We start from the raw sequence: 23,966 nt of genomic DNA on the forward strand, positions 1-23,966 counted from the left end.
GGCAGTTCTGGCAAATGCCAGAAGTGCCGGTGGCAGTCGTGGGCCCGGTACAGTTGAATGCAATGATGGAGGAGAGAGCGTCTGCTGCCGCTCCCTCTCCCATCATTTCCCGCTCTGCGGGTTCAAGATGACGGCATATCATCGCGTATCTGCTGTGTGTCGGGCAGGCGGACTGCAGCTGCTGAGACCGGAGCCGAGAGCAGCGCGGGGCACGAGGAAAGGTGAGTAGAGTGTTTTTTTATTAAATTATATATATATTGTTGTGAATTCTGTTTTTGGGCTCCCTCTGGTGGCTACTGGTGGTACTGGTTGACTTTTGTCTTGTGTTTCCAGTGCACCTGTTTTCATCAGGAAATTGGGAGTTTCCTATTTAGTCTGGCTTCTCAGTCACTCTAGCGCCGGCAATCAATGTTACCAGAGCACCTCTGTTGCTTGCTACCTGCTCCAAGTCCGCAATTCAGCTAAGTTGAATCTTTGGCATTTTTTGTGTTTGTTTTGTCCAGCATGCATTTATATTTCTCGTGCTGCTGGAAGCTCTAGTGATCTGAAATTACTACTCCGGTGTCATGAGTTGATAACGGAGTCAAGGTAGTTTCAGGATGGCTGCTTAGGGTTTTGAGGTAACCGCGAAGTCCTCTTTTGTATTTTCATCTATCTAGTCAGAGGGCCTCACTTTGCTGAATCTATATTCATACTGCGTTTGTGTTTTCCTCTTACCTAACCGTTATTATATGTGGGGGGCTACTATAACTTTTGGGGTTTCCCTGGAGGCAAGCCAGGTCTGTGTATTCCTCTTCTAGGGGTAGTTAGATCTCCGGCTGGCGCGAGGTGTCTAGGGATAAAACGTAGGCACACCCCCTGGCTACTTTTATTTGCGTGTTAGGTTCAGCATCGCGGTTACCTGAGATACCATCTTCCTAGAGCTAGTCCGTTTTTGCCCGTGTCCCTGCCATTGGGAATCATGACAATATATATACTGTATATATCAGTGAGTGATAACTGGATTGTGGGGCTATTGGGGGGCTGCATTACATTCTATGGGGACTGGCTGCATTACATTCTGTGGGGGCTGTGCCGCATTACATTCTATGGGCTGTGCTGCATTACATTCTATGGGGGCTGTGCGACATTACATTCTATGGGGGCTGGCTGCATTACATTCTGTGGGGGCTGTGCTACATTACATTCTATGGGGGCTGTGCTGCATTACATTCTATGGGGGCTGTGCTGTATTACATTCTATGGGGGCTGGCTGCATTACATTCTATGGGGGCTGTGCTGCATTACATTCTATGGGAGCTGGCTGCATTACATTCTATGGGGGCTGTGCTGTAGTACATTCTATGTGGGCTGCCTGCATTACATTCTATGGGGGCTGTGCTGCATTACATTCTATTGGTGGCTGGCTGCATTACATTCTATGGGTGGCTGGCTGCTTTACATTCTATGGGGGGCTGGCCGCATTACATTCTATGGGGGCTGGCTGCATTACATTCTATGGGGGAGCTGTATTACATTCTATGGGGGAGGGCTATATTACATTCTATGGGGGGCTGTATTACATTATATGGGCGCTACATTATAATCTATGGGGGCTGTATTATATTTTATGGGGAGGTGGGCTGTATTACATTCTATGGAGGGCTGTATTACATTCTATGGGGTGCTGTATTATATTCTATGGAGGGGCCACATTATATTCTATGGGGGGCTGCATTATGCTCTATGAGGGGGCTACCATATATTATATATGCAGGGGCTGCATTATACTATATGAGGGGGCTGCATTATATTCTCTGGGGGTTACATACTCGGGGCTGCAATATATTCTGGGGTGGCTGCGTTATACTCGGGTGGCATCATTATACTATATGTGGGCTGCATTATACTGTATCAAGGACTATGGGGAATACATTATACTATATGAAGAAGAACTATGGGGTGCATTATGCTATGGGAAGTGAATTGTACTACATGGATGACAATGGCGGGGCATTATACTATATGGAGCACTATGAGGAATGTATTATACTATTTGGAGGACTGAGGAGTGTATTATACTATATGGAGGACTGCGGCAGTACATTATACTATATGGAGGACTGAAGAGTGTATTATACTATATGGAGGAATTGCAGTGTATTTTAATATATGGAGGACTATGAGGAGTGTATTATACTATATGGAGAACTATGGGGAGTGTATTATACTATATGGAGGACTGAGGAGTGTATTATACTATATGGAGGACTGAGGTGCACCTTATAATATATGGAGGACTATGGGGTGTATTATACTAAACAAGCAAAATGCTGCCTATTCATCGAGTGATTGGATTTTTATGCGGGAACAGAAATCCTTGTTCTCAGCAGCACATCGCCGGTGTAAACTGTAGTTGTGCTGCTGATAACATGATACTGTATGGGTACAGATTGATCTAATTGTGATTGTTCTGTTCCCTTCATTCTTTCTCAGTTCATGTAAAGAGGCCGGGAAACAAGCGAACGACTTCAGTATTGTCGATCACACTCGTTTAGCAGCCTGAGATCAGCGCATGTAAATACAGCAGAAATGCTTCGTAGGGAGACCAAGCAAGGATTATGACAGTTGTAGTTAGCACCCGGCGCCTGGGAATAGCGCTAACTCTACTGCTTTTCCCAGCCGCCAGAGCATTTAATTCTGGTATGTGTAATGATTTTTAGGGTTGATGTCAGCTGCGTAATGTCAGCTGCTATCAATCCCTGGTCTATCAGACACCCCCACTACTAGCCCAGACCTGGCGAGACCTAGCGACTCTGAAGAGCGGTGACGGTAGTAACAATACCGCTCTTCACAGTCTCCGAGCTCAGCGCAAGACCCGGAATATTTGAAGAGCGGTGACGTTACTGAGTTACTGATATCACCGCTCTTCAGAGTCACCGGGTCTCGTGCTGCGCAGCGGAACCAAAAGTGGCTGTAGGCAAACTTTATGGAGCATCAGAATGAGGTTCCATAGCCTTGTGTTGTCTCATCCCTTCATTATCTACGAGATCCAGTTATGTAGGTAAAGTAGCGGCTTTTCTTGGTACTGCAACTAAAAGCAATAAATAGGACTGAGCTGTAATGCTGGATAAAGCTGTGATTATATGTTATATAGTCGTGTTACACTCCCCTCACTTGTAACCTACAAGTGTACAAAGATATTATACAGTCACCATGTGACAAGTGGGCCTGTGTAAATTCAAATACCAGGGCTGAATGCCAGAAGGGCCGGTGGCAGTCGTGGGTTGCTCGATCCGTTATTGGTGTCAGGGAAGTCGGTACTATAAATAGTTACAACTTGCGATAAAGCTAAAGGACCTTCGGTGATGTCACGACTCACGAGCATGTGATCAATCACATGCATGAGTAGGCAGGATTAAAATACCAGCAGCCGGGCTGGAGCCTGGGTGGAGGTCACATGATCAATTCCTCACAAAGAACAATGGGTCTGCACTCACTGCTGTGCCTTCTGGGATGGGGCAGCGCAGGACAGTGAAAATGTGTGCGAGTGCTGCGGTCACCTGACCAGGATGGGGGTAGGAGCTATCATTAACCCCTACAGCGCCAGACAGGCGTGTGAGGTGTTGCAATAGTGGCTGCAAGACCCTAATAGGAGCCAGCATCAGGCATGTAATACGAGGAGCTGTGGTGATGATGTACTACAGGTACCAGGGAGGGAGCCTCTGCATGCCAAGTAGTGTAGAGGTGTGTGGGACGAGGGGTGTGAGGAAAAACACAGCAGAGAAAGGGCAGCTGTACTATCACCAGGGCTTAATACTAATTCACTGCAGCAGCTGCCAAGATAAAAGGGGCAATGAACTGGTGAGAGTAACCACCATGGAGGGGGGCTGCCTAGTAATATAACTGCACTCGGAGGAAATGTGTATAGGGCGCACTGCCAGAGGCGCAATCCTGCAGTATTCTGCACAGTCACTGGTGCGCCTCCTACAGCTATGGGTATATTCTGTGATTATTTTATTTTATGTGATCTTCCGCGTCCTCTGGAGTGATGCTCAGGTCAGAGAGTGCAATGACACGATTAGCGTGTGCGTCACACTCTGACTGAATGTCAGTGCAGAGGATGGGGAAGACACAGTGGCGGCCGTCGGTGAAACGCGGACAGGTGACTATAGCAAGTGCCGGGGGCCTGAGCGACGAGAGGTGAGTATGTGATTTTTTTTTTATTTTTTTTTTATCGCAGCAACAGCATATGGGGCAAATGTCTGTATGTAGCTGTGAAGAAACCAGATTGTATCTTAATTTCCCAGACAACAATGTTTTTTTACAAACCAAAAGAACTGGCTTTTTATCTGTATATTGGCTTGTGAATTTAAGTGTTTATGTCTGGTGGGTCAAGAAGACTGACTTGCCAATTGATATACTATCTAACATACTGTGTAAAGGTACCTTCACACTGAGCAACTTTACAACGAGAACTACAACGATCCGTGAAGTTGCAGTGACGTTGCAGCGTCCTGGATAGCGATCTCATTGTGTTTGACACGCAGCAGCGATCTGGATCCCGCTGTGATGTCGCTGGTCGGAGCTAGAAGTCCAGACCTTTATTTCTACGCTGACCACCCGCTGGATCGGCGTGTGTGACACCGATCCAGCGATGTGTTCACTTGTAACCAGGGTAAACATCGGGTTACTAAGTGCAGGGCCGCGCTTAGTAACCCGATATTTACCCTGGTTACCATTGTAAAAGTAAAAAAAAAAAAACACTACATACTCACCTTCTGATGTCTGTCACGTCCCCCGCCGGCGGCTTCCCTGCACGGACTGTCAGTGCTGGCCGGCCGTAAAGCAGAGCACAGCGGTGACATCACCGCTGTGCTCTGCTTTACGGCCGGCCGGCGCTGACACATTCAGTGCAGGGAAGCCGCCGGCGGGGGACGTGACAGACATCAGAAGGTGAGTATGTAGTGTTTTTTTTTTTTACTTTTACAATGGTAACCAGGGTAAATATCGGGTTACTAAGCGTGGCCCTGCGCTTAGTAACCCGATGTTTACCCGGGTGCTGCAGGGGGACTTCGGCATCGTTGAAGACAGTTTCAACAATGCCGAAGTCGTTCCCCTGATCGTTGGTCGCTGGAGAGAGCTGTCTGTGTGACAGCTCCCCAGCGACCTAAACAGCGACGCTGCAGCGATCGGATCGTTGTCTATATCGCTGCTGCGTCGCTAAATGTGACGGTACCTTAAGTTTGTAATAGTGACTGTACATTGAGTGTGTTAAGGCCCCGTCACACACAGCGACGCTGCAGCGATACAGACAACGATGCTGATCGCTGCAGCGTCGCTGTTTTGTCGCTGTGTGGTCGCTGGGGAGCTGTCACACAGACCGCTCTCCAGCGACCAACGATGCCGAGGTCCCCGGGTAACCAGGGTAAACATCGGGTTACTAAGCGCAGGGCCGCGCTTAGTAACCCGATGTTTACCCTGGTTACCAGCGTAAAAGTAAAAAAAAAAAAAAAACGTACATACTCACATTCCGGTGTCCTTCAGGTCCCTTGCCGTCTGCTTCCCGCTCTGACTGAGTGCCGCCGTAAAGTGAAAGCAGATCACAGCGGTGACATCACCGCTGTGATCTGCTCTTACTTTCCAGCCGGCAGTCAGTCAGAGCGGGAAGCAGACGGCAAGGGACCTGACGGACACCGGAATGTGAGTATGTACGGTTTTTTTTTTTTTACTTTTACGCTGGTAACCACGGTAAACATCGGGTTACTAAGCGCGGCCCTGCGCTTAGTAACCCGATGTTTACCCTGGTTACCAGTGAAGACATCGCTGAATCCGTGTCACACACACCGATTCAGCGATGTTAGCGGGACCTCAACGACCAAAAAAAGGTCCAGGCCATTCCGACACGACCAGCGATCTCACAGCAGAGGCCTGATCGCTGGTACGTGTCAAACATAGCGAGATCGCTACTGAGGTCGCTGTTGCGTCACAAAACTTGTGACTCAGCAGCGATCTCGCTAGTGATCTCGCTATGTGAGACGGGGCCTTTAAGCTTTGTTTATTGATGTGTGCTTATATGCTAATAGTGCTACTTAATCCCATCACCATTGTTTACCTTATCTTGATGTTGGATTGAAGGGCCTTGGGTAATTCTAAAAATAGCTTAAGGTACCTTCACATTAAGCGACGCTGCAGCGATAGCGACAACGATGCCGATCGCTGCAGCGTCGCTGTTTGGTCGCTGGAGAGCTGTCACACAGACTGCTCTCCAGCGACCAACGATGCCGAGGTCCCCGGGTAACCAGGGTAAACATCGGGTTGCTAAGCGCAGGGCCGCGCTTAGTAACCCGATGTTTACCCTGGTTACCAGCGTAAAATGTAAAAAAAACAAACACTACATACTCACATTCACGTCCCTCGCCGTCCGCTTCCTGCAATGACTGAGCGCCGGCCCTAACAGCAGAGCGGTGACGTCACCGCTGTGCTGTACTTTCACTTTACGGCGCTCAGTCAGTGTGGGAAGCAGACGGCGGGGGATGCGAAGGTGAGTATGTAGTGTTTGTTTTTTTTACATTTTACACTGGTAACCAGGGTAAACATCGGGTTACTAAGCGCGGCCCTGCGCTTAGTAACCCGATATTTACCCTGGTTACCAGTGTAAAACATCGCTGGTATCGTTGCTTTTGGTGTCAAACACAATGATACACGGCGATCGGACGACCAAATAAAGTTCTGAACTTTAACTAATGACCAGCGACATCACAGCAGGATCCAGATCGCTGCTGCGTGTCAAACTAAACGATATCGCTAGCCAGGACGCTGCAACGTCACGGATCGCTAGCGATATTGTTTAGTGTGCAGGTACCTTTACATGCCTTGAGTATAAAAAGACTCAGAGATCACATCCTGGGAGACTGAAGTAACACAGAGCTATCAGCCTGACATTCTGCAAACCACCCAACAGACAAGAGAAAGGACTGCAGCCAATTCATCATGGCACCATCACGAGGGACACTGATCTATGATTCTATAGGAAACAACCCGGGGGTTTTCGGCTCCGGTTGGAAGGACACAGATCTGATCCAGTGACCATCTCTGAACCATGGATATGTTTGGAGAAAGCCAGGTTTGGGACCCGCTGGTCGCCTGGTTCCATGGAGATGGTCAGATAAGCCAGGTGGTGACTCTCGTGTCAACTGGCTTTGGACCTTGTATGGACTCTATGTACAGTTCTTGGTCATCTCCCTATGCTTGTCGTTACCCCTTCTCTGTGCGTTCATCCACAGATGGAGTAGCGACCCTGGTAGCTCTGACATCGTGTCAACTGGCTTTGGACCTTGTATGGACAGTTCTTGGTCATCTCCCTATGCTTGTCGTTACCCCATCTCTGTGCGTTCATCCACAGATGGAGTAGCGACCCTGGGAGCTCTAACATAACATCTACCATTATCTCGACGAGTCAGCGGAAGGGTGAGGCCCTGTAATGTGCTCCATCTTGGGGTAATTGGTGGGAGTGTTCTGTTTGCTATTGTGTGCTGTGGTTCAATAAAGTATTGCCACACTGTTTTACCTTAAACCTGTGTTGTCTGTGTAGTGTATTGCCCACTGGGAGATAGAGCGGGCGTTCAGTGGTATGAGCCGTGGTCCATGCAGTCTTGCTAAAGACAGCTGGGACAGCGGACGAGAGCACCCACTGACCCCGTTTCTCCACAGTAGCATCTTATGGGGCCATGTGCAGCATTATATGGGGCAAATATCTGTATGGAGCATCTTATGGGGCAAATATCTCTACTGGGCCATGTGCAGCATTATATGGGGCAAATATCTCTATGGAGCATCTTATGGGGCCATAATCAGCATTTGTGCAGCATTGTATGGGGCAAATGTCTGTATGGTGCATCTTATGGGGTCATAATGAACATTTGTGCAGCATTATATGGGGCATATTTTAATATGGAGTATCTTATGGGGCCCATCATAAACTGTATGGAGCATTATATGGGGCGTATATTGTATGGAGCATCTTATGGGGCCATTATGAACTGTATGGAGCATTATATGGGGCTCCTGATTCAATATGGATATTCAAAAACACTTAAACTACTGATGTCTCAATTAATTTTATTTTTATTGGTATCTGTTTTTATTTTTGAAATTAACCAGTAGCGGCTGCATTTTCCAACCTAGGCTTATACTCGAGTGATTAAGTTTTCCCAGTTTTTTGTGGCAAAATTAGGAGTCTCGGCTTATACTTAGGTTACCTTATATTCGAGTATATACGGTATGTACTTTATTTTTATCCACTTTTTCTCCACTTTATATGTAAAATCTTTGTTTTTTATAAGTTGGCAAATCGCTTTTGCATTTTATAGCAAAGTGTTTAGGGATAGCACTGCACAGTAACCCACACGTAGACATGTTTGTTGTTTTCTGGCAGCACAAATGACAATACGTACTTCACATGTGCACATCATAAAGTGTAACATTTGTGTAACTCGTACCGGAATATAATGCAGAACAGAAATTACACAGTTTAGGTGTTTAGGAGACACCTCTCCTTTACTAACCCCAGAGCTTGATGCAGTGATTTTTGACAAATCACAGCTGACATTAACCCCAACTACCATTACCCCGATCGTCCTGGTTCGTAGAAAGAGCTGAAGCAAAGCAAGAATTGGTGCTTATAATCTGATGCGCCACTTCTGGGGCAGCTGAGGACTGGTATTTTTAGACTTGGAAGGGCCCAATAACCATGGATCTTCCTAGCCTGATAACATGAGCTCACAGCTGTCTGCTTTACCTTTGCTGGTTATCAAAAATGGGAGGGGACCAAACATCATTTATTTTATTAGCTTAAAACATGCACAGTAACCAACACTCAGACAAGGCACTAATTATCCATCTATCTTCTATTTACTCTATATTTATCTATATATCTATCATTACACATCTTCAGAACCTAAATATCTGTAAATTATATTCCAGTATGTGTCACATGGATGGTACACACGGACGGCCAACAGAAAGCCACACAGATAGCAAAAACTGACAGTCTCACTCGTATGTTTTATAAAGAGGACGTGTGAATGGGGCCTTAATCAGAGATATGTTCATTTTTGTTATCTGTCATTAAGGACTGATTTAGAGTAAGAAACGCGTAATCATTTTATACAGACACGGCGATTTTGTAGTGGATACCACCAGTCATGACCATCCTCGCTGGAGCTGTGGTGAACTGTGGATGTGAAAATAGCCTTGTATATTAGAGAGAAAAACTGGGAGACCAGTAGATGAGCATGTTTTATTTCTTTAATTCAGTCTATACTGGACTGAATGTAAATATTTCAGGGGTGGATGACTCCTCTAACATGACATTTATATTAGAAATGAATGCCATAAAAATAAAAAAACTGCTAAATTTCTTCCAAACCTACAAAAAGAATTAGCATGTATCCCAAAAATACATTTCCAGATCAAACTTTCCTTAAATGATGGAAAATAAAAATGCTAGAGTATCCAGAGTGCGAAGACAAAATAATGAAGGAAACCACTTTACCATAATGCAGTATACTTACTGGACCCTGCTACAATGACGCCTACTTCTATCACTACACACCGCCATACTGACTGAGGGCAGCCCCAGTGATATAGGAGGCGGAGATGTCAGCATCTTTTAGCGGCTCAGGTGCCCCATGAGCTTGTAGTAAAAGTCTCCATCTAGAACATTCCACATGAGTTTTCCTTCTGTCTGTGACTTTTACTTTATTCCTTTCACAGCTTTGACATCCAGGGAAATATCTGAAGAATATCAAAGCTGAAGCCATAATGAAGAAAGGAAAATGCGATGTGCGGGATGATGAGTGGTGCGAAGAGGACGTTCCTACAGTGTCCTACAGTTGCCCCAGTGAGGAGTCACTGATAAATAAAGCAGAGAAGAGTCTCATTGTCCTCGTTCACCTGACTGGACAATTTTTGGCTTGAGTTTTATGTTATGTGTTATCTCAGCTTTTTTGGATATAGATTCCTCCATTCAGCTAAAAAACAGATTATATATGGCTGAAAATGTAATATAGCAATATGTAATAAGTTGTGTATCTATAATATGGATATAAGAATAGACTGGGATGATAGATCATCAGACGTGTGACAAACTTCATTGGCAAAGTATTTAGTTTAGTGTTTTATATTATATCCATCAGAGTTCTGGTTCCAGGATTAATATATAACCTAAATAAAATATTTGATCTACTGCACTAGCTGAAGATTTTAAAAACCTGTTTTAAGACATTTGTCTCATTCACAGCCAGGAGTAGATTATAAGAGAAAGCAGAGAATTGCCTGGGCTTATCCAGATTTACGTATATATGCTCCACGATCATGACGTCCTAATCTACGACCATACGGCTCCTCTTTTCTGCATGTAGTGTTTGTGTGAGTTGGACACCACCTAGTAGTACTGACACCTGAGCATTTCTCTAGACATAAGTGATGCAATATGAGCAAGTCTTGCACTCTTCACATGAATGATGAGGCACCAGTAGTCAATGTGTAGTGTTCACTGAAGAATAGACATAATTTCCACAGCACACACCAGAGGATGCACTGTGGAAACTAACTTTTCTTTATTATTCTAAAACAGTCCAGACCACAGACATAGACATGTAATTAGAGATGTTAGTATAGACATTACTTGTACCTGAGTCTGCTGACCGCATTGTCTCCGAAATCCACCATAGCCATGAGGGTCCGGCCAATCATTCATCTATTTTCTATGGGGAGAGAGAACAAAGCTGCTCCCATATCATGAATCAGTGCTTGTTACAGGTCATTACTGCCTGTGTAAATGAACCCCTAAAGATAACATGTCAGCTACAAAAATGCGATTTACCTGCAGGTATATTGGTAATCTGTAAGTAAATAGTATTTAAAGCACGTTAGGCTGTTTTACTGGGAGAGCGGCTACCAGGAGAAATTGAAGTGATATTTTCCGTGCAGCCGCTCGCTTCCAGTCATTGAGGTTGTGCATGAAGCTTCAACACAGAGAGGTGACTGCTACAGCCCTCTACTTCTACTGAAGAATAAAATGACGACAAGGAGAATATATTTGAGCTTATTAGCTTTCATTGAGATGTAACAATGATGATTTGTTTCCTTATCTCATAGCTTTTTTTTATTAATGCACAACATTCTTAATTTACACATAGGGGATTATACGCTGTCAACAGTGAACATTTTTATTCTCATATACAATATGAGAACAAGATAAATGTTTTATTATTTGAAGTTTGCAATTGTCAATGATTGAGAATGAACATTAGTACGATTGGCTCTTTGTGAAATCATCGCATCATGTAAATTACACATTAGTTAATAGTAGAACGTAGCTACACACCTTGCAATTTGTATGTAATTTATTTTTAATAATTTTTATTCTTAATATTTTTCTATTTAAATACATTTATGTATTAAGGTTATTTTGCTCAAAACTCAAATCCGTTTCACTCTTGACAGATGGCTGTACCAGGAGGTCCAAAAGACATCTCATATCTTCAGATTTTAAAGCAGATGATTGTAGCATTGTACAAGACCCATATGAAGAACATGCCAACATCTCAACCATGGATCGTTTTAACGTACAATGTCCTAATCCATCACAGACTATTAAGCAAAATAAAAGACACAATATAAGTGTGGAAAATAAAAGCGCTCCCAGAAGGAAGAAGCCATTTTCATGTTCAGAATGTGGGAAATGTTTTACTATGAAATCTCATCTTGGTAGACATGAGAGAATTCACACAGGAGTGAAGCCATTTTCATGTTCAGAATGTGAGAAATGTTTTACTGAGAAATCAACTCTTGTTGCACATGAGAGAATTCACACAGGAGAGAAGACATTTTCATGTTCAGAATGTGGAAAATGTTTTACAAAGAAATCAACTCTTGTTGCACATGAGAGAATTCACACAGGAGAGAAGCCATTTTCATGTTCAGAATGTGGAAAATATTTTACAGAGAAATCTAATCTTGTTAGACATGAGAGAAATCACACAGGAGAGAAGCCATTTTCATGTTCAGAATGTGAGAAATGTTTTACTGAGAAATTAACTCTTGTTGCACATGAGAGAATTCACACAGGAGAGAAGCCATTTTCTTGTCCTGAATGTGGAATATTTTTTTCATTTAAATTCCAACTTGTTCGACATCAGAAAACTCACATTAGGAAGAAGGAATTTTAACCTTTTAGTTACAAAGTCCAATTTTTCTAATCTGACGTGTGTTACTTTATGTGGTAATAAAGATGGAATGTCCCATATCCCAGTTATTCTGAGAATATTTTTTTCCTGACATGTTGTGCTTTATTTTAGTAGTAAAAATAATAAATAAAAATGGGCAATATTTAAACTTTAAATATTTAAGCCTAGGATCCATATGGTTATACTACACAAAAAGTTAACAAAACATTTACCTTGCCACTTCTATGTCAGCATCATTTTCAAGCATCCTTTTATTTTTGCAGAACTGTTAAAAGTTTAGCAGCAATTATTCATTATTTTAGGGCAATGTACAAAACTTAGTTTGATAGAGACCTATTCAGCTTTGAAGTGACTTTGAGGGGCCTATATATTGGAGATTTCCCTAAAGGGATGCAGTTTTAAAAAATAGCAACCCTCAAAGTATACAACACTGCTGTCAATAAGTTTGTGAACTCTTCAGGAGCTTCATGAGAAATGATGCAAATCCAAATTAATGGAGAGAAAAATTGTGTTGATTTCATACCATTTGTGTGGGAAGAGGGGGGCGCTGTGTGCAGCCATTATAATCTGAGGAGACTACAAGGTCTATCATACTGTGTTGGGGGGCTGTGGGGAATATTATCTTAATGTGTGGAGGGGCAGCAATTATGCTTTGGGAGGGGCTATCATATTGCATGGGGTGGGTCTATAGGGCTACAGTCATATTATGTGGAGGGAATGTGAGGTCCAATTAACTGTGTGGGATCCACTACCACTATCATATTGTGTGAGAGGTCTGTGGTTGTCACCATCATGCTGTGTTGAGGGCTGTGAGAGCATCATACTGTGTGTGTGTGGGCGGCTGTGGGGCTATTGCCTTCTTTTTACAAGACATGGAGCCATTATTTTTTATGCCCTGAGCTGACTTTTTATTGATACCATAGTGCTTTGATTGTTTATTGAATTTTTTTTGTTACGACAGTCGAAAAATCAAAGTTCTGGCATGTATTTTTTTCTGTTTTTATGTCATTTACAGATTAAATTAATCAATTTTATAATATGTTTAATAGGACTTTTATGAATGTGGAATTACCACATATATGTATTTTTCTATTTTTAAGGGTGGAAAAGAAAGGTGATTCAAACTTATCTATTTTTAAAAGCATTTTTTCAAATTTCTATTGTATTTTGTAGTCCTCTCAGGAATAAGCCCACCATCAGACTATTGCGTGTACTACAGTATTATTGTGTATAAGAAAAACAAAAAATGGAATTCTATATACAGTTATAAAAAATTATTAAATCTTTATTCAATATTTTATACATATATAGTAAAAAAAATCTAGATACATATACATAGTGAATATCATCATGGTAGTAAAAAAAAGGCAATTTAAATCATAAGGGTATCTGCACCTATCAGCCACAATAGCTACATAAAAAATCTTTACAGCCCGTGCACATCAATGATTGTACTGACACAGATGCACATATTACCACTAGAGATAAAATACTGGTTCCAAAACACATATCATAAGAGAGAGTCTGTCATAGTGACATTGCACACCAAACCAGAGACAGTGCCTTTAATTGCTTTAATGCTTACCCATTATGTGAGTGGAAAGATGCCCTGGTTTTGTTGTGCATTTCCTGTTTTGGAGACATATTGCTTAAGTTTCCGGTCTTGACGCTTTGATGTCTTCCTTGGTCTACCAATATGTTTGCTTTTAACAACCTCCCATGTTGTTTGTATTTGGTCCAGAATTTAGACACAGCTGACTGTGAACAACCAACATCTTTTGCAACATTGTGAGATGATTTACCCTCTTTTAAGAGTTTGATAATCCTCTCCTTTGTTTCAATTGACATCTCTCCTATTGGAGCCATGATTTATGTCAGTCCACTTGGTGCAACAGCTCTACAAGGTGTGATCACTCCTTTTAAGATGCAGACTAATGGTACCTTCACACTGAACAACTTAACAACGATAACAATAGCGATCCGTGACGTTGCAGCGTCCTGGATAGCGATATCGTTGTGTTTGACACTCAGCAGCGATCAGGATCCTGCTGTGACATCGTTGGTCGGAGCTAGAAGGCCAGCACCTTAATTCGTCGCTGGATCACCCGCTGACATCGCTGAATCGGTGTGTGTGACCGCACTTAGTAACCCGATATTTACCCTGGTTACCATTGTAAATGTAAAAAAAAACAAACACTACATACTCACCTTCTGATGTCTGTCGCGTCCCCCTACGTCCGCTTCCCTGCACTGTGTCAGCGCCGGCTGGCCGCAAAGCAGAGCACAGCGGTGACGTCACCGCTCTGCTTTAGGGCTGGCGCTTACACAGTGCAGGGAAGCAGATGCCGGAATGTAAGTATGTAGTGTTTGTTTTTTTTACATTTACACTGGTAACCAGGGTAAACATCGGGTTACTAAGCGCGGCCCTGCGCTTAGTAACAAAAAAATCATCTCAGGTGCACTATCTATATGGATAGCCTATCAAGACAGGGTTTATACACATGAATAAATGGATAAATTACCTAGGGTGCTGCAAAACTGCATAGAAATTGCATGACCATAAAAAGAAAAAGAAAAAGCCTATGCATATAACAGCGCACACCTGAATATATAGAACAAATAATATAGAAAAGTATAACAATTTTTATTGAGCAAAGTGCCAAGACAAAAACACATCAATCAATTTAAAAACAATTAAAACCAAGTGGAACAACCACTCTTCCCCCTGGAAAGACAATATACCCAAAACGCTTAGTAACCCGATGTGTACCCTGGTTACCCGGGGACTTCGGCATCGTTGGTCGCTGGAGAGCTGTCTGTGTGACAGCTCTCCAGCGACCACACAACGACGAAACAGCGACGCTGCAGCGATCGGCATCGTTGTCTATATCGCTGCAGCGTCGCTTAATGTGACGGTACCTTAACAAGCAGATCTAATTTTATGCAGGTGTTCGTTATGGGAATGAAAATTTGCAGGGTGATTCGATAATTTTTTCCTCAGAATAGAGTGATTCCATAATTTTTCCCATATGCTTGGATAAAAAAAGGAACCATTACTGACTACCACATTTTTTGTTCTTAATTTCTTTTAGTGTTTCTTAAAGCCAGAAAGTTGCCATTTGAAATGACTTTAGTTTTGTGCCATGTCTGTGATCTGCTTTTTTTCTACAAAATTAAAGGGAACCTGTCACCCCCCAGGTGTTTGTAACTAAAAGAACCACCTTGGGCAGCACTAATGCTGTTTTCTGTCAAGGTGGCTCTTTTAGTTCGTGTCCCTGCCAACGCTGAAATAATCGTTTATATAATTTGTCCCTCATACCTCTAATTTGTTAGGGAAGGGGGGCAGGTCTTTCCCACCTGACACAGACGCCCCACAGCCGTCAGTTATTTCCTCATTTCTCATGGGCGCCGCTTCCTCAGCGTTTAGGCATTTTCACGGCGCCTGCGCTTTCATCTTTTTCCTTGGGCATGTGCAGTTAGCGCTGCCCGTCCACTGACATCACATGATGTCTTGCTTCTTGCGCCTGCGTGGATGCGCGGCCCGAGATCCCACCCTTCAGTCTCTTATGATTTATTCACACTGCCGGGCTGGGGAGATGAGGGAGAGCCACAGATAAGTCCTGCGCATGCCCAAGATTCCCGGTACCGGTAATGCACTGCGACGGACGTCACACGACGCAAGTGTGAAAGAAGCCTAAGATTGTGAAACAGCAGGGTGCAAGAGGGGAAGGCTACTTACAACATGAGTGTGAAAAAGCGAGGCCGCTGTGGAAGGGGGAATAGGCTTAGTGTTCGACGTGGATGTGGGTTAAGTGTTAATGTGAACGAAAGCTCAACTGAACAAACAAACATCGTCTTGTCATATCCAAAGACTACTGACAGCATTTGTTACTGGCCAGCATACTCGACTCTGGCTTTTCCTAATTTGGGTGTTTATTTAGCCAATGCATCATTTTGTCGAGCCTCACTGTTGTCCCCCCTTTCCAATATCATCTTACGAGTGCGGTCCTGCCCCTTTTTATTTTTTTAAGCTCTGAAAAAACAGGATGATTACTTCCTCTGTGTCTGTAGACACATGATAATTGCCTTTTTCAAGAACTCTAATTACATAGCCAGCACACTCCCTTTAGTGATGTCATTGCGCCCTCTGCCCTGAGACGTGACAGAGTCAGAAAATGCAGAAGACAACGGAGCTGCGGAGTAACAGGGAGTATTGCAAACTATTTAAAGAATGCCCTGGTACCGGGCCCCGGTGATTCATGGGCCCCATAGCATACCAGTATTCACAATGTTGAGTGGGCCCTCCCGCTTGCTCAGGGCCCTGACACTTGCCCAGGTGCATTGGGTGGTGACACCAGCCCTGCCTGCGCACTCTCTGACAATGGATAGGTGAGTCTCAGGTAGCCGAAAATGATGTGCCCTCAGGCACCTTGTAGAATATAGATGGAGGGGTACTTTCAACAACCGATACATCAGAAAGCTATTCCTATATCCACATACAGAATAAATATATTCGGATTCCTGGCCTCTAATGCTTGAATAGCTTGGGTATGATGTAACACCGATAGTCCTCATAGTAAATGGTGTATTAACCTGCCAAAATCTTGTATATAAACCGCAAATCTACTATTTCCATCCACAAACATTATCTTAATTTCCCCAACCCCCATTCTTTTTCCACTCAAACTCTAAGGCTATGTTCACACGCTGCGATTTTGCTGCGGATCCGCAGTGGTTCCGCAGCTGCGGGTCCGCAGCACTTTCCCATGCGTTTACAGTACAATGTAAACTCATGGGAAACGCAATCCGCAGTGCCCGCGCTGCAGAAAAAAAACACTGAGAAACGCAGCGGTTTACATTCCGCAGCATGTCAATTCTTTGTGCGGATTCCGCTGCGGTTTACACCTGCTCCTCAATAGGATTCCGCAGTTGTAAAACCGCAGTGGAATCCGCACAAATTCTGCAATAAATCCACAGTAATTTTGCATGAAATCTGCAGGTAAAATGCAGTGCCTTTTACCTGCGGATTTCACAAATCTGCTGCGGAAAAATCCGCAGACCTTCAAACTACGTGTGCACATACCCTAAGACCTGTCCACCTCCTGATTCAGAAAGAAAATTAACCCCTTCCTGCCTTATGCTGCCATGAGTGCCCTGCGCTTATCCTGCATCTGATCCAGGCTGCCAGAATGGTTGCCCACTATAGCTTGCGATCTGAAAGACAGATATAAATAAGCATAGTACCACAAAAAATGAGCTGCCATACAGCGTCATCAGTGAAAAAATAAAAAAGCTATAGTCTTCAGAATAAAGCGATGCAAAAATAATTATTTTTTCTATAAAATAGTTTTTATCGTATAAAAGCGCCAAAACATAAAAAAATCTAAATGAGGTATCGCTGTAATCGTACGGACCCGAAGAATAAAACTGCTTTATCCATTTTACCAAATGCGGAATGGTATAAACATCCCCCAAAGAAAGAAATTCATGAATAGCTGGTTTTTGGTCATACTGCCTCACAAAAATCAGAATAAAAAGCGATCAAAAAATGTCACGTGCCTGAAAATGTTACCAATAAAAATGTCAACTTGTCCCACAAAAAACAAGATCTCTCATGACTCTGTGGACCAAAATATGGAAAAATTATAGCTCTCAAAATGTGTTTAACGCAAAAAAATATTTTTTGCAATAAAAAGCGTCTTTTTGTGTGACAGCTGCCAATCATAAAAATCCGCTAAAAAACAGCTATAAAAGTAAATCAAACTCCCCTTCATCACCCCTTTAGTTAGGGAAAAATAAATAAATTAAAAAAATGTATTTATTTCCATTTTCCCATTGGGGTTAGGGCTAGGGTTAGGGTTGGGGCTACGGTTAGGGTTGGGGTTGGGGTTAGGGTTGGTGTGTTGGAGTTAGGGGTGTGGTTAGGGTTGGGGTTAGGGATGTGGTTGGGATTAGGGGTGTGTTTGGGTTAGGGTTTCAGTTAGAATTGGGGGTTTCCACTGTTTAGGCACATCAGGGCTCTCCAAACCAAACTGGCGTCCGATCTCAATTCCAGCCAATTCTTCGTTGAAAAAGTAAAACAGTGCTCCTTCCCTTCCGAGCTCTGCCATGCACCCAAACAGGGGTTTACCCCAACATATGGGGTATCAGCATACTCAGGACAAATTCGACAACAACTTCTGGGGTCCAATTTCTCTTGTTACTCTTGGGAAAATAAAAATTTGTGTGGATAAAAAAACATTTTTGTGGGACAAAAATATTTTTTTATTTTCACGGCTCTGCGTTATAAACTGTAGTGAAATACTTGGGGGCTCAAAGTTCTCACAACACATCTCGATAAGTTCCTTGGGGGGTCTAGTTTCCAATATGGGGTCACTTATTGGGGGGTTTCTACTGTTTAGGTATATCAGGGGCTCTGCAAATGCAACGTGACACCTGCAGACCAATCCATCTAAGTCTGCATTCCAAATGGCACTCCTTCCCTTCCAAGCTCTGCCATTCGCCCAAACAGTGGTTCCCCACCACATATGGGGTATCAGCGTACTCAGAACAAATTGCACAACAACTTTTGGTGTTCAATTTCTCCTATTACCCTTGGGAAAATACAAAACTGAGGGCTAAAATAATTTTTGTGGAAAAAAAAGAATATTTATTTTCACGGCTCTGCGTTATAAACTGTAGTGAAACACTTGGGGAATCAAAGCTCTCATAACACATCTAGATAAGATCCTTAGGGGGTCTACTTTTCAAAATGGTGTCACTTGTGGGGGGTTTCAATGTTTAGGCACATCATGGGCTCTCCAAACGCAACATGACGTCCCATCTCAATTCCAGCCAATTTTGCATTGAAGTCAAACCGCACTCCTAACCCTTCCGAGCTCTGCCATGCACCCAAACAGTGGTTTACCCCCACATATGGGGTATCAGCGTACTCAGGACAAATTGCACAACAACTTTTGGGGTACAATTTCTTCTGGTACCCTTGGGAAAATAAAAACTTGGGGGCGAAAATTTCATTTTTGTGAAAAAATATTATTTTTTATTTTTACGGCTCTACATTATAAACTTCTGTGAAGCACTTGTTGGGTCAAAGTGCTCATCACACATCTAGATAAGTTCCTTAGGGGGTCTACTTTCTAAAATGGTGTCACTTGTGGGGGGTTTCAATGTTTAGGCACATTAGTGGCTCTCCAAACGTAACATGGCATCCGATCTCAATGCCAGCCAATTTTGCATTGAAAAGTCAAGTGGCGCTCCTTCCCTTCCGAGCTCTGCGATGCGCCCAAACAGTGGTTTACCCCCACATATGGGGTATCCGGGTACTCAGGACAAATTGTACAACAACTTTTGGTGTCCATTTTCTCCTGTTACCCTTGGTAAAATAAAACAAATTGGAGCTGAAGTAATTTTTTTGTGAAAAAAAATAAATGTTAATTTTTTTTAAACATTCCAAAAATTCCTGTGAAACACCTAAAGGGTTAATAAACTTCTTGAATGTGGTTTTGAGCACCTTGAGGGGTGCAGTTTTTAGAATGGTGTCACACTTGGGTACTTTCTATCATATAGACCCCTCAAAATGACTTTAAATGTGACGTGGTCCCTAAACAAATGGTGTTGTAAAAATGAGAAATTGCTGGTCAACTTTTAACCCTTATAACTCCCTAACTAAAAAAAATTTGTTTCCAAAATTGTGCTGATGTAAAGTAGACATGTGGGAAATGTTACTTATTAAGTATTTTGTGTGACATATCTCTGTGATTTAAGGGCATAAAAATTCAAAGTTGGAAAATTTGGAAAACTGTGGGCATAGCATACAGCTCATCATTGCGCATGCGCAGGTTTTCACTGTAACCTGTGTGCCCCGGAAAAGTTTACCGGCGTCCAGGACAACACAATTTGCATATACAGACTTCCGGGGCACAGAGGCTATAGTGAAAACCCACGCATGTGCAATGATGTATTGTATACTTTGCCAACAGATGGGCAATACATACTCCGCATGCGCTAGAGCCTAATGCACTGCGCAACCGCAAAAAATGAGTGTGATCTGTGATCTTCACAGATCGAGTTACGTCTGACTTTCTTTTTCTTTTAAATATGTACAGATATATATGATGTATATGTGGGGCATGTGCTGAATATTGGAGGCTCCCTGGGTCACATGCTGAACGTGGGAGGCTATTTGGGGTCTCATAATGTACACGGGGGGCTGTGTGGGGGCTCATATTGTAAGTGGGACACATACTGTATGTGGGGATCTGTGTGGTGACTTATACGGCAGATACATGGGGAATGTCAGCATACTTAATTCTGCTCAATATTAAGTCACATGATTAATATTAAATAATTTTAATTAATATGTTAATAGTACAATTGAGAAGAATTAATTTTAGCCTATTGGTTCAGTCCTCCACACCAGTTCGGTGTCTCATGTGTAACTTCTGGAAAATGAATTGCACACCCCTGGTTTAGAGCATGAGCTATCACAGTATGTCTTCTCAGATTGAGGAGCAAGAAATCAATCCATATCACAGCAAGGCTCCCAGAAAAGCCCTTGTGTAATGGAGAAACTTTCATTCTTTCTCAGGAGAATGTTCTGTCCAATATGCTGCCGCTTTACACTTCTCATGACTTTAGCACAAAGCAGGACGCGATCAACAAAATGAGGATGTGCAATCGGGTGACAGAAAATCTAATGCGCCAGATGACTTCATGAAAACTATTGTCTGATACATTCTTTAGTTGGGCATGAGATGTCAGTGGCTGGGTGCAGTAGTCCTACACTGAATGGTTGAACTGTAAAGGTACCTTCACACAAAACGACTTTGTAACGATATCGCTAGCAATCCGTGACGTTGCAGCGTCCTGGCTAGCGATATCGTTTAGTTTGACAAGCAGCAGCGATCAGGATCCTGCTGTGATGTCGCTGGTCGCTGAATAAAGTCCAGAACTTTATTTGGTCGTCCGATCGCCGTGTATCGTTGTGTTTGAAAGCAAAAGCAACGATACCAGCGATATTTTACACTGGTAACCAGGGTAAACATCGGGTTACTAAGCGCAGAGCTGCGCTTAGTAACCCGATGTTTACCCTGGTTACCAGCGTAAAAGTAAAAAAAACAAACAGTACATACTCACCTGCGCGTCCCCCAGCGTCTGCTTCCTGACACTTACTGAGCGCTGTCCCTAAAGTGAAAGTGAAAGCACAGCGGTGACGTCACCGCTGTGCTGTTAGGGCCGGAGCTCAGTCAGTGTCAGGAAGCAGACGCCGTGGGACGTGCAGGTGAGTATGTACAGTTTGTTTTTTTTACTTTTACGCTGGTAACCAGGGTAAACATCGGGTTACTAAGCGCGGCCCTGCGCTTAGCAACCCGATGTTTACCCTGGTTACCCGGGGACCTCGGCATCGTTGGTTGCTGGAGAGCGGTCTGTGTGACAGCTCTCCAGCGACCAAACAGCGACGCTGCAGCGATTGGCATCGTTGTCGCTATCGCTGCAGCGTCGCTCCATGTGAAGGTACCTTAACAGTTAAACCATTCACACCTTCTTCCAGTCAGTGGGGAGAAGACACTGGTTCTGGCCTCCTGCAGCACAAAGACATAGACCCCCAGGGTGTCCCAGCACAGACCTGACAATAGTTTATACCTCTGGGACCATTGTGGGAGATATTACATGGGCTTTTGAATTGATATGTTAATGGGAGGAACACCAAAGAGTTAATGTGTGACAGTCCCTATTGTAAGTGGGGAGAAGACACTGGTTCTAGGCCTCCTGAAGCTCTAAGCCCTAAACCCACCAGGGTGTCCCAGCACAACTATTGTGTAGAATTCCTGTGTGGACTGGTTGTTATTTACACATTTGGTCTTGGAATTGGTTTTCTTTGACCTTACACATCACAACCCACAGGTGGGGGGGATACATCAACATAAAGAGCCATAGAATGCAAATATCCTGACCCTGCCTGGAGGTGACATCACAGGATGGGGGATGAGCAACAACAGACCAGGTCATAAAAATGTGTGTAAGACTTTTGGATGTTGGTCATTTCTTGGGGTCAGTGGAATTGAAGACTTGTCCCAGTTTCTGCCTCTCTGGATCCTAAACATAAAATGTAAGTGATCGGTTTCTGGTTTATTTCCTTTAAAAATTTGTATGCAACTTTTTAATCTATGTCATGTATTATCGTATTCTTGTTTTGATTAATACCTTCCTTTGAAATGTTACTGCTGTTTACACTTTTGTTTTTTCTTCCCATTTTCCTAGAACCATAACTTTTTTTTATTTTTCCTTCAACATAGCTGATCACACTGACCCAATCTTGTTATCCATTTTGGATTAAATACAATGTTTTGATCACCATTTATTAGATTTTATTGTGGTGCCCAAAGAAACGCTATTATGGCATTTTGATTTTTTTTTCTCGTTACGCCAGATACTGATCAGGTTACTTCATTTTACATTTTGATAGATCAGATCATTACGAATGTAGTAATACCACATATCTGTATTTTTTTAGGGGAAAAAGGGGATGATGTGAACTTTTATATATATATATATATATATATATATATATATATATATATATATATATATATATGTGTGTGTGTGTGTGTGTGTGTGTGTATATATATATATATATATATATATATATATATATATATATATATATATATATTGTAAATAACTTTTTTACTGTATTTAGTAGTCCCTGTTGGGGACTTTTTACCTGTGATTGTCCAATACATTGTACAGCAATAATACAATATTGTAATTATATTCTGGATCCAGCTCTATATAATGTGTATAGTAAAAATCACAGTCTCCTATGAACCCCAGGCATGGGTTGGCTTTTACAGGAGTACCATCATGGCAGGCACGGGGCTTCAGCAGATTCCTGGCTGTCATGGCAAATCATTGGAGCCCTACAATCATATCGCGGGGGCGCCGATGGGCAGATAAAGCAACATGCCCTCTGCCGGCACACTGTAAATGCCTCTGTCACAGACTGACAGCGTAACTTAACAGGCTAACAGATGTGTGCGGAACTTCACATTACACGGGTCTGTTAGAGGCAGATGCTACAATCAACAAAGCTAGGTATGGCAGATATATTATGGTATACAGTATCCACCATACCTAGCATTGATTAAATCAACAATACTTCCTTCAATTTACATTTTTTATTATTCAAATAATATCACCTTTTCGGATTTGGCGGTAGAGGGCATTGCTGGACAGCCTATTATTACTACACCTCATAATAGAAAAACTGCTGGTAATGCTCTCCTCAAGGTTAATGGTGCTCATCCCTCCCATGTCATCGAGGGAAAATTAACGCATATTAAAAGAAATTGCAGCCGATCTGAGGATTTTTAATTGCATACTAATTAGTGTTGAGCGAACGTGGTGGGATAATGTGTTATCTGAGCATGCTCGTGTGTTAACCGAGTTCATTCGGCGTGCTCAAATAATATGTTCATGTATGTTCACCGTGCTGCATGTCTCGTGGCTGTTAGATGCAACACATGCAGGGATTGCCTGACAAACAGAGACATGATTTTCTCACTGCACCTCCCTCCATGACCACGTGTAATAGCAAAAATAAACCAATTCTGGTTTTGAGATATAGTAATCAATTTTCACAAATTAAAAATATAATTTTAAAATACTTACCTTTCTTATTCGAGGACAAAAGGTTTTGTCAAATACTTGATTAGGGTTGTAGGGTAGTGGCCC

The 23,966-nt window shown here is 42.8% G+C and overlaps 1 pseudogene across 1 annotated transcript in view; it reads left to right on the forward strand.

The window, feature by feature from the left end:
* LOC143786233 (uncharacterized) overlaps positions 1 to 23,966 on the forward strand; it is a 91,075-nt pseudogene that overhangs the window by 53,867 nt on the left and 13,242 nt on the right. Inside the window, exon 4 of the transcript XR_013218249.1 lies at positions 11,719 to 12,212. The product of XR_013218249.1 is annotated as an uncharacterized LOC143786233 (transcript). The remainder of the gene's footprint in view (positions 1 to 11,718; positions 12,213 to 23,966) is intronic.

This window comes from Ranitomeya variabilis, chromosome 7, assembly GCF_051348905.1.
Source record: "Ranitomeya variabilis isolate aRanVar5 chromosome 7, aRanVar5.hap1, whole genome shotgun sequence".
Lineage (NCBI taxonomy): Eukaryota > Metazoa > Chordata > Amphibia > Anura > Dendrobatidae > Ranitomeya > Ranitomeya variabilis.